General features: G+C 37.5%; 1 protein-coding gene across 2 annotated transcripts in view; it reads right to left on the reverse strand.

Moving 5' to 3' along the window:
* The window catches only part of rbms3 (RNA binding motif, single stranded interacting protein), a 348,159-nt gene that overhangs the window by 123,652 nt on the left and 211,766 nt on the right, over positions 1 to 12,741 (reverse strand). The window lies entirely within an intron of this gene.

Genomic DNA, 12,741 nt, shown 5'->3' on the forward strand with positions numbered 1-12,741 from the left:
CAGGTATGAGCTGAAGAAAACTGTGATTCAATCTGGCAGTGGGGTTTGAAGCCTTGAGCAGAATTAAAGGGAACTGTCATTGTTTTCTTAAGAAAGCCTTTCACCTTGTTTTCTCTGCTCGAGATAACTGGACAACAGGAGCAGCAGGCTGTGGAGAAGCTAAGCAATAAGGGAGAGAACACAACCTGCTTAAACTAGGTTAGTGCCCAAGACTGCTTTTTGCTGCATGTAGGTCTGGAGGAACAATGCACACATTGATTTTACAGACTAAGGCAAAAGATACCAAATAAAGCCAATGTCATCTGTTGTCAATACTGCACATGTTTGCAGACTTTATAAAGTACATCACACAAATATTTACATTTAACAGTGTAACAGTATCAAATCAAAGTGATATTTACTGTACTATGTTTTCATTTTCTAATCTTACTACTTAACTATATCTTCTTTGCAAGTAATTCAAAAGATAATAGAATAAGTAGTTGTATCATAGTATTAAGTACTTTTGCTAACTGAATGAAAATTATATGAGTCCTGTGATTGAAACTGGCAACAGGCAAAGACTTTTGTTGTATTAAAATACTGTATGAAGGAGGTACAGTATATTCTGCTTAGAACCAAAAACAGCAGGACAAGATCCAACTACTAGAATGATCAACAAAAAAGAAATGATTGAAAAAAGTTCAAAAATGAAAACATAGTTTATTACTTGTTTGAGCCGTGTAGAATGATTAATATGCCATACCCTATATGCTATAAATAATAAGTACTGTATGATACCAAAGCTAATATTAATGTCCTGATTGTTTCAAAGCAAAACACACTGTGTAAGAGGTAAGTTTAATCTCTTATATACTGTAGGTACACTTTAAAAATAAGCCTGTGAATAAAACTCTACCCAGATACCACCAAGTTTGTTTAATTAGTGAAGAGATGAGTGATGTTTGAATAGATGTTGACTGAGCAGGAAAACAATTTTGCTGTCAGCACTGTCCCAGGTGTTGAAACTTGAAGCGATAAAAATGTTCTTAAAATCTACCGCGCATCTGATGTTGATCAATTACATGGCGCATGTCTGAAGATATTACAGCTTTATTTACAGTATCTGCATTTCAGGAACATTTGGGAAGGAAAATCATGATTTGTGATGAAGAGCTTCTTGGCCTGAATTCATATTTAGAAAAGATGATAAACCTGGGTCACCTGAAAACCGTCAGACAGGCTCTCCTCAGCAAAAGACGAAAAGACACTTCAATCGTCTGACAGAACAGATAATCCAGTAAAGGCCAAGTGTGGGCAAAATCAATCCGACACTGAACTGAGCAAACAAATACCACAATATTCAGCACCATTAGGCAGAATCTTTATGTACAGTACACAGGAAATGATGAATATTTTGTGCTGTTCAAAATAGGTCTAAAGGCAGATGTTAGTTTTATCAAAGTGAATATTTTTGTACACTACAACGCTATTGTTGATTGAGTGAATCAACACTTCTGATTTAATTAGAAACCATTAACTCAACTGTAAAAATCCCTTTATTCCAGTTTACCAAAACAGTCCTAGAGAGTTAATATTCCAGAATCTAATCTAGTACACAGATTATGTTAAAATATAACCTTGTACCTCTCCTATTTACTATATTAGTATACACAGTATAAAGTCTATACAAAAAAATCTAGCATGTATATACAGTATTATTCTATTTGTGTTTATGCTGTATTAAATAAAAATTGACACTGGATAGAAAACAATCATTTTGGTATTGGTTACAACAGAAATAAAAGTCTTGGATCAATTAGCAGCTTCTAACTAAACCTCCTAAATTGGCCGTATGGCCTCCTCTCTGATATTCTTTTGAACATCAGTATGTTGTCAGTATATCAGTATATTTCAATATACAGTACAAAAGTATTTCATAAGGATAAAGCGGTTATTGAATGGATGGATGTCTTTAAACCACTAATGTGTTATTTTGCAAGTACTGCTGTATGTTTCTGCTTGATAAAGAAAAACACCTCTGCTCTCACTTCACATCACATTTAAAGCATAATACAGTGTGTGACTGGACTCTTGAGAGACGGTTCTGTGACCAGACATACTCCGGTCTTTCATGGAGTAAAGAGCCTTGTTGCTTTTGTACGTGAAATCAATAAATCTCTTCACTCCACATTTTAAGAGGTTTCAGGTTTGGAGGCTGGGTTAAAGCAGTGTCACAGAAAACACAGTTATAAGCGGCAGGTTAAAGAAATATCATAATTTGTAAATCTCTGTCCATCTCAACCTTCCTACTTTACCTATAGAAATGATGAATTAAGCACCGACTAGTAAAAAAGCAAATAAAGAAGAAGAATGTTTTTCCATATTTACTGCATTCCCTCTGATTAAAACATCTGTAGTCTTTTCAGGAATTCAGTCAGACTAATGCTTTGGAATGTTATGTTAGTATCATTGCTAATCAATATGGCACCATCAACCACTGACAAATTATTTTAACCATTTTTAACTTTAACTGACTGATGTAAATGGTGAATTTACAGCATGTAAAAAAAGGAAAAAGACAAGCAAACATCAGATGTTGCGGTAGTCCTCGTTGCGGTAGTCCTCGTGCCTCGTGATTGGCACGAAGTATTTTTGAGACTTGTCTCTGGGTCAGAAAGGGCTGAGTCTGATGTATAAACCTTTCAGCTGAGCTGGAAACTCCCTTCTTCTGGGCCTCCCAGGCAGTGAGAAAAGATGCTCAATGGTTGTGCTATGGAACACCACATTATTCCCAGTGTAGTTAATATAAAAACACTGAGGTACTGTGGGGTTTTAAAATAGTAAGGTGGCATTCATACAGTATGTGGATTAGGCAAAGCTGGTTTGGTTAGTATCCAAGCCCCAGAGAGAATGCTTCCCTAAGCTGCACTTTCTTCATATTGAAAAGTTGCTTCTAATAAATAAAAATGAGGTTTTGTGCACATTCTCGTGGCCTCATCCACTAAGCCAGAACCAACAAGACGTAAACAAGCTAGATCAAATATATCTGCCCAAATTACCATCCGGGACACATCTGCGCAACATGTTTTTTTTCCGCACATTTTGAAACAAAAAATGCGAGTCTCTAGTTAACTGATCTTTTTTATGAAAAACACAAATAAAGCAGTGAAAGCGAAATGCAGCCAAATCCGACGACTGTAAAGAAGCCTGTGGCTGATTACAGCACATCAGACCGCTATCAAAGAGAAACTAGGAGAGCGCGAGCAGTTTTGAAGGATTCCAAAGTTCCATCGTCATGATACACTGTAACAAAGCAGCATGGCAGCAGGGTGTCTATGGAGTAGATGTTAGTGGCAAAAAAAGAATGTATGAGAATTATTCATCTTCGCTGACATGAAAACCATGGCGCATCAACAAAAGTCTCTTTCATAAAATACTGTAGTGTAGCAATGTGTCTGTTATTGTCGTTTGACAATGTCATTTGTTGTTCGGAACAAAGAGTGCAAGAGACCATCCTGCTTGACAAAGAGCAAAGGTTTAATACACATTTCCATTGACACGTCTCTCCCAGCAGACCTGCTGGATGATAGACTACACAGTTTATAACCACAGAGCGGGACTGAACCTTGGGAAGAATGAATGAATAAAATCCTTACAGTTAGGATTAGTATATTCCATTTTCCATGGCTGGAAGCCTACTGCGGTGACAGTTTCCACCTGCCAAAAGACTGAAGCAGGTAAAAAAAAAGAACACCTTGTGCATAAAAATCTTCTAATCCTTCTTGATAGTACTGTATTCTTTTATCATTTGATGCTTTTCATTATTTGCAATGTCTTCAAGTAAGTAAAACCATATTTTAAAAAAGTGTTCATAAAAGGCCAGGGTTAGGGTTAGGGTTAGGGTTACCTTGAAACCTGGCACAAGAAAAGAATGCTAAACAGCTTTTGGAGACTTGAAGGCAAAGATCTCAGTTCATGAAACTGGTCATAGTCGTCAGAAGGGTAAAAAAGAAACACAGTACAGCCCCTTTCAACTGCTGTAAATGAAAACTGGGTGGGTCTCTGTCATACTGTATAACCTACAGAGGCAAGGCTTTGTAAATATTCTGCATACAGCACTGTAATACAAGTTACTCATGAAAGGTTTCATTTGTTTTAACAATATGATCCAGTTTCTCTTGAAAACTCACTTCAGGCAGGTTTTACTAGTAAAATAATTCCAGCTCAAGCAGACGAGCTAGACTGCTCTGCCAAGATGCGTCTCCCACACATTCTTTAAGAGCACAGAAAGGCGCACACTTCGCTGTCGTCGTGAGAGATGGGAGGAAGTCATGCTAAGGGCGGAGCAGCAGCTGTAACATTTCTGCACAGTTTATTTTATGAAATTCTTTAGTTGCAGCGCTGCTTTAATTATTGCTTCTGTATTCACTGGTTAGGTTCTGTATAGAAATGTTTCTTGTAGCTTTAAGTATCACATACAAATTTGACATTAATGGTAGAACAATACAGTAGGGAAAAAAAAATCTTTCTTTTTCAAACCCACCTCCAACTATGGAGGGCTTCTTTATTTTCTTTTTTTTCCCTCTTTTTCTCACTCTATTTTTTTTCTTTTTTTTTCTTATTAAACAACAAAAAAACTTACATTCGCAAAAAATAATTAAAACACAACAAGAAAACTTCCTACTGATATTCTTCACATCCAGTGCCATTCAAGTATGTCTCTAACGAGCCCCAAACATTCCTTATACTCATTACGTTTCCACTGTAAATTATACGAAATCTTTTCAAATTTAACTTGTGATACAGCCTCTTTAATCCCTTCTTTGTACGATGGTCCTGTACAGTCCACCCATTTTCGCAATATTATTTTTTTAGCAATAATACAGAAAGTCAAGAAAGTATTTTTATATTCAATATCTGCTTTAACCTTTGATAAATCACCAAGGATACATGCAATGGGAGTAAGTGGAATTGAGATATTTAGGTGCCTGATAGCTTTCCCCACTGTGGAGGTTCAGAATGACTGTATGTGCTGACAATACCATAATAAGTGCAATAGTGACCCTTTATGTGTGTTACATTTTGAAAACAATTCTGTATTATGCCACCTCATCTTTTTCCATAATGTCTATTTAAAATTTTGTACTGAGGAAAAAAAAAAAATTGAAAACCAACCTAATAGTTGGTTACACCTTAAATACTTTACTTGAATTCTAGTAAATCAATATTTAGTGTATCACACCTGTGGTGAGCTAACCATGGCCTTTTATTAGAAACAAGTCAGGAATATCAAAGTGCTGTGCATGAGAGCATTGTTCAGGTTCCTAATATAAGCTCATGCCTACCTTTTAGATGCCTTTTGAGGATCTAGATGAATAAGTTAAGCTTGCACGGGGCAACTCCTGCCAGCACCACTAAAAGAAGCTCTCCAACATAAAATATTCGTTTATTAGAAGTGATTCCAGGTTCTTTCACTGCGAGATCCAGTGATCTGGGCATGTAACACATGATCATTAGTTATTTAGACAGCTCTGGCAAAGTGGAGAGATATTGACGAAGGGAAACCATCAATACAGGAACAAATCTTCATCAGAAGAGGCTTCTGAGACAATTGAACATACCAGATAAAGCCAAAATACAATGCTCATCTTCTTTGCATTTATTGCAAACATTTGTCATATTAACAATGAAATATATGAACATACTTTGGAATTAAATTAAAGATTGGTTTCTTTTTATCGCAAACCTTTGTACTGGTATCGGGAGGAGGCACAAATAAAATCACTTTAAATGATTTGTTTTCATCTTTTTTGACCACAACAGCATTCACAAATGACAGTGCTCCTTGAAACTTCACAGTTTGAAAGCCATAAACACAGACTGAAAATGAAATCAATAAAAGTATTTCAAACCATACAGTACAGTATATATACAGAATAATATAATCAGTATTCCAAATTATAATAGTATTAATAATTATACTATTTTAGAAGTACTGTACTTTTTTTTTACTCATTTACTCTACGATTACAACAAACATTCACATCTGCTATGGTACTAAGATTAAATTTTAGTAAATGAAAACTTCAGCTCAGCTTGTTGCCAAACTCCTAACCCAGTAATTGACGGAGGCTTCCTTCTTCTAACCCATGAAAACCAGGCACTGGATTTGTGGTTTGCGATTGGCTGCTGTTTTGATTTAATACAAGCCTGCAGTAAGTCTAGATTATGATTATGTTCTAGTCTAGAATATGGAGCAAAACCTATATACAGCTCTCCACAACATACAGTACCAGTACAACATAAGTGACTGCAGCATAAGAATGAGCAGGCTCCTGTGCATTTTACTGGAGTGTTTATGATTTACCAAATTGTGCATGTTTCATTTCATTAGGTAATGTAAAACATGTTCCTACACAACCATAGGAACCACTTTACTACAACAATTGCACCGTATCAGAGAACCAAAATGCTAGATTACCAGCAAGTCCTGGCCCAACATCAGTCGTTTCATTGGACAAGACACTTTTTCTCATAACCCTCAATGTGATCCAACACTGAGGGCCAATATCCCATGCCAATATCAATATCAGGGATATTGTAGAATATGTAGAACTTCACATACAGTATACTGTATGCATACATCTATAAGAGATTATGGAAAGTCTTGGATCCATTGCAAATTGACTTCCCTTTTATCAGTAAAATTCTTTCTTTTCACACCACCCCATAAAATGCTTTGTTCTTGGACACTGCGTTCACCGTGAACAGGTGTAATAAAAAAAAGATGCCTCTGTGTTTGAAGGTGTAAGGGTAATAGATCTAGCAAATAGCAAATTGTTCTACACTTTTAAATAAACCAAAATAACTGGTGACTGTCTGCATGTCTGTGTCTGTGTCTGTGTCTGTGTGTGCCCTGTGATGGACCCGCGTCCCAGCCTGGATGTACTATATCCTGCCTTTTATCATCGCTTGCCAGAGTAGTCTCCCCTGCAGCCCTGAATTGCAGAAAGTGGTAAGAAAATGGATGGATGAAGTCAAGTAAGGCTGTTTTCCAGTTTACGTCCAAACCAACCTTTGCCAAGCACTGATCAACCCAGTTGACGAGGTCAGCTAGACATAATGGTATCTGTACCGCAAGGGGAAAATCTGTGCATGCATTTTGGACACAAAGAGATTACTGTTGACACCAACGTCTGAACCCTTAATGTTGGTAGCACTTGCCCCGTATAGCCAGAAAAGGCCCCTCAATGACATCACCGTGAGCCTGCCAGTACCAGGAAGTGCCCAGTCAAGTAAATCTAACCCTTCCTCCAGCAGTGCTGAACCAGCGCTAATCCCCGGGGAATCCTGGTCACTAGTGATAAGTGTCAAGACCAACCTTCAGAGGCTCGGTCATAGATAATAACCCATGTTCCCCCGGGCCAGCCTCTTCACTGGTTGAGCCACTACTGAGCTGCACAAGCACGCATTTCTTCCAACATTTACATTCTCACGCAGTGCAAAGAGAGGACACGAGCTCTTCCAGGCATATCACAACCTCAATTAGCACTGGATAATCAATAATTAGGGGGTGAAAGTACTATACTGGTTGTGTTTCAGCAGATTTCACAACTGATCATTACTCAAGAGAAGAGGGGGAACTTGAGAAGAACAAAACATTCATTTCAGAAAAATCTCTTTCCCATTGAGCTGACCAACGTGCCCCTGTGGATGTCAGATAAAGACTACAGTCAAACATGAATTGCCATGTTCTGATAGCCTCAGGGTAATTTGTTTCTTCTAAACTGCTTTGCTAGACATTTTTTCCTGACAGCTAAAAATGGGAAAAGAATCCAAAAGAACGTAAGTTATGGCATTGCTTCCCTGACGGCGTCGTATTCTGCTTTCAAGTACTTTTTGTTCTTTGGAACATTGAACTTCATTCTCCATGTGAACAACCTATCAGGCCGCCAGTAGGCCGGGGAACCAGCACGGTCAACAGGAAGTGTACTGGGACAAAAGGTCTAAGTTTAGGAATGCAGTTACTAGGTTCTATTTTTGATGTACCGCCTAGTTAAATCAGAACTTGGAGACGTGCCAGCGTGGAATCTGTGCAGCTGGTTTGCTCAGCTCTGTAACGCAAAAAAAAATCATAAGGTCTCATAAGACGGAGAGGCAAAAAGACAAGATCTTTCTGTTTTAAAAACAAGTAAAGCCTTTTTAAGCCAAACAGTTTGCTATGGAAAAAAGGATTTCTAAACAATGTAAAAAAAAAAAACATGAACACAAACAATCTAAATAAAAAGCACCAGACCTGACAGATCTTTCCGAAAGACAGTCGACAGTCGACGGGTTACTTTTTGAAAACATGTTTCAAATACAGTATTCTGAATATCGGCTGCAGCTCCAGATTTAATAACTCAGAATATAATTCTATTTCACACATAACCTGTACCACAGAGACACATAAACCAACATCTGCATACTTTCCATGAATTTTGCTGAGGGGTACACTGATCCACACAAGAGATATGAAGATGCTTTCAAATTTGTAATTGTACAAAACTATTCAGAGTATTCTGAACTGGGAACTAAGAGTGTAGATATTTGAGGCTATGGCACATAATGGCAATTACTCTGTAAAATACAGTACCACATTTTTGCACCTTTTAAAAGGATAACTGGAAATGTCTCCATTTTATATCTGGATATGGTCATTCCAACCACATCAGAAAATCACTTGTTTTCCTCAGATGTATTTTGAAATGTATGTATTTTTAAACCAAGTTCAATGCAGTTTACCTTCATTCCTGCAAATCACAAAAGAATCCAGCCAGAAACCCCAAGGAAAACCTTGTATTCCTCAGTCATTAGATGCCTTCCCAGTCCTGTCTGCTATCTCACACTCTCTCTCCTATACCAAGGACACAGTCTGTAGTCAAACCTGTGATCTGTTAGCTGCATGACTCCTCTTGCACTCCCAGCAAAAGCTTTTACTCCCTAAGGCTCTTGGGAGCCTCATATTGTCAATGTCTGAAAAGCACGATTTTCTACATGGGTATCAGCAAGAACATTTACAAACATTCTTCCAGTGCTTTGAAGAATCTGTCATACACATAAAAAGCCAGGAATGCATTTCCATATTTCAAAGCAAGTTAACCTTTTGTTCCCAGTTCCTTAATATGCTGGATTAGTAACAAAGTCTTGCTGCAGAGAAACATGTCCTTTTCACCCATCAGATGCAACTAGACACAAGCTGCATACTGAAAAAGACACTCTTACTAGTTTTCTAGAAATCTGTCCGCATTGAGCTTTTCAGCATTTTAATGAAGAGCTTGGACATTGGTCCTGACAGCAGATTTCCATCCATAGCAACCAGAGTCCCATGGCTGCCATAAATGTGCTATATTCAGATTAAAGCCTGAACCTTACTGGCAAAGATTAGAAGCTTTGCTGCATTGATGAACCCTTGTTTAGTACTGCACTGGTAACACAGCAATACAGCATGAAAAATATACTGGACCCAAAAGACCTGCCCAATACATTTTAAGTCACATTGTGGGTTTTTTTTCCATTACCACAACAGTTACGAAGACTGGCCCTTTCATTTTGGAAGATACCATCTGTACCTCAGAAAAGAACAGAAGTATAGAATATGAAGTCAAGAATTTTCACTTGTTTTGATCTTCAGAACCTTGACATATGGGGAATGAAAAACTGCAAAATAAAACAAATATATTTTGGTCAGGACACCTTCGGATTCAGAAACAAACACTTTTTGGATTTTATTACACATCTAATCAAAGAAATAAAAAAGAATAGAACATGAGCATTTACTATGCAAATCATGAGGGTGAAAATCAATTGAAACTCAGCAAGAGGACGAATACAAAGAAGATAACTAACAGCTTTCTTGTTCATTTAAAACAAGTGAAAACGAAGTTTGAAAGGGATGAATATGGCTAAAGGAAAGAGTCAATGGCAACATTTTGACTCGCCAACAGGAAAGATGAAGATCCCATCACTTCCACAGATAAAAAAAAACACATTTTAAAATATCGTCTGAGACTGACGAGATCAATTATAAATCAAATGCAAAACACGCAGAACCTCAGCAGCAAGTACTACAGTCTCAGAGACCATTACAAGGAGCCAATTCAGGAGAGATGGTGGTCAATATATCTAATATTATATTGACTGAACTCTCATTACTAAGCAAAGGTCTACCATATTCCCCCACATACTGCTCCAGTGATTTCCAGACTAAACTAGAAATCTGTTTTACATCTATCAAAATTTGATATTATCAAAACGATATACTTCGGTGGCCTGAAATCTATCTCAAGTAACTGTATCAGTATCCAAACCAAGGATCTAAACATAACTCCCTTTAGACCTCAATACCACTATTTGCTCAAACCTCGGAATGCTGCATTGTCAACCTTCACACATAAAAGGTCAATTATGATATGGAGGGGTTATTGCAAAACACTCCTAAAGAGGAATGTTACCGTTTCCCTAATGAAAAGAAAATGAAGCAACACATACACATACAGTGGCAATATAATGAAACCAAATAAAAAGGGTGAAACTGTATCAACATGAGAAAATTAAATGTGGACGAAAATAACTCCTACAGTAACAATCTAACAATTCTCAGTATTGGGCAATGTTTCCTTTTTACATTACATTACAAAAAATATGTTGTTTACAAAGTAAAATATCTTCAATTTCTTCTTTGAATATGCTCCTGAAAGTATCCCGAAAAGTTTGGAAAAAACAGAAGGATCTATATCATATCAGGTCATTTTTACTGATGTCGGAAAGGCATGCTGTGGAATGGCCAGGAGAGCAATAAAGGGCAATGAAGTAGTGGCAAAAGGGGCAACACGGAGGTTAGCCCGGGCTCAGGGGGTCAGATGATGTATATACAGTACACATTTATTTTGCCATTTCAGCACATTCATTAATAAAAGTCAAAAACACAATTCAAATAAACATAAATATAAAAAATGTTCCAAGCACTGACAAACGGATTATGTTTCAATTAGGCTATTGCAGTAAGTAAACAATAACTGCTATTGTTGTTTTAATTTATTTTAATAAGCAATGCCATATCTTTTCCACATTGACTGATCATTATAAAAAGAACGGGCATAGTTCCTATGAATGGGTCAAGAGACAGAGCACAAAGTGGAGCCGACAAAAAGAATTATCCAGTATAATGATCTCATCTGTAACGAAGGGCCTCTCTTGGCTGCTTAGCACGAAGGCCAACATCTGTGTACTGGGGTGTGGGAACAACTGGACAGCTCCACTCGGATTAGGGATGCTCATTTCAATATGCTCCTCAATAACGTCGCCGATGGGGAGAAAGAAAAGGAAAACAATATCGCCCCCCTTCGTGTAGCAAGCCCCACATTTTTAACGCAGCCGTTAAAAACAAGCGCTTTTACGATCTGCAGAATCCCGTCTGCCGCTGGGCTGAGGGTACGACTGTTGGTAAGACAGGGGTCGCCCATCCCCAATGTCAGATTTACAGTCGCAGAAAATCGTTATAATGTTCAGCCGGCAAACAGCTCTTCCACCAAACGCATGCTAATATTATCACGGACTGAAGCGTGCTAAATTATTAAAACCCTGTAAATGCAATAAGAACACAAATATTCAGCAACATGAGATCCGACTGCTGCAGTTTATCACTAATGGATTTTTACTCAGCAAATACTGTACGACGCTCAAATCTCCTTTTATACAGTACATTCGCTGCTACTGATTTAGCAAGTTACAGTAGGTTTATGTACAGTACTCGCTCATTTCTCACTGACATTGACTCCTGTGCCACTCAGGAAGAGGGGGAAGCCAGCTATTGTAAAACTGTCACCCAGGACCTACTGTACAGTACATTTATCCCCCACAAGACTCCAAATTCTTCTACTTCCCAACATGAGGTGGGGCAAACAAACGTCCAGCTACATTTACATCCACCTTTTCATGCTGTAAATGTTATTGTTTTATGTAGATGTACCGTAGCCCGCACAATTACTGCATGTTTTTTTCTTCTTTTTTTTTTTCTCACAATTGCCTAGGCTAAATTGAAATAAATGGCCAGGATTTGCAACTGCATCTTGTGGTAATTCATTACATACTGTATAATCGCTAGTATATACAAATATACAGAAATCCATACAATTAATCATATTAAGAACCATGTTTATAGTACATGGTTTGTTTATTTCTTTACTTTTCAATATACTGAAATGTTGCTGGCAAGGACTAAAGTATGTGATGCTTCATATCTTAAGCATAAGAAACCCAGTGGCTGGATTCTGACCAGTAAGACATTAATGATGACTAAAGCTACAACAAAGCTCAGACCAGCTCTGTGGAGCTGTAATTAATTTACATCCTTTTAAAAAACCATCGTGGCTACATTTCTGTATCTCTTCAGAACTTCAGCATGTGAAGTATATCCTATATTTCCAACACAGGTTTAGAATTTCAGATACTCGATCACAGAAACAGAACATCCACAGACAAAACAGAAAGACTGAGAATTCAAAGACCCTTGTGGTGATATTAATACAGTACATCACAAGGCAGCGGCTTAGAATTTCTCAAGCTGAGACAAAACCATAACCTAAAGCTAAATTTATCAAAGTCATATTGTAAACAAAGGACATGCAGTGGAAATAGAAAGTTTTTGCCATGTTTCCAGTCCTTTTTCAGTATGTTGCAATTAGTGCTTCACTCATAACAACGTCATTCACATATACA

Source organism: Atractosteus spatula, chromosome 12, assembly GCF_055471065.1.
Source record: "Atractosteus spatula isolate fAtrSpa1 chromosome 12, fAtrSpa1.hap1, whole genome shotgun sequence".
NCBI classification, from domain to species: Eukaryota; Metazoa; Chordata; class Actinopteri; order Semionotiformes; family Lepisosteidae; genus Atractosteus; species Atractosteus spatula.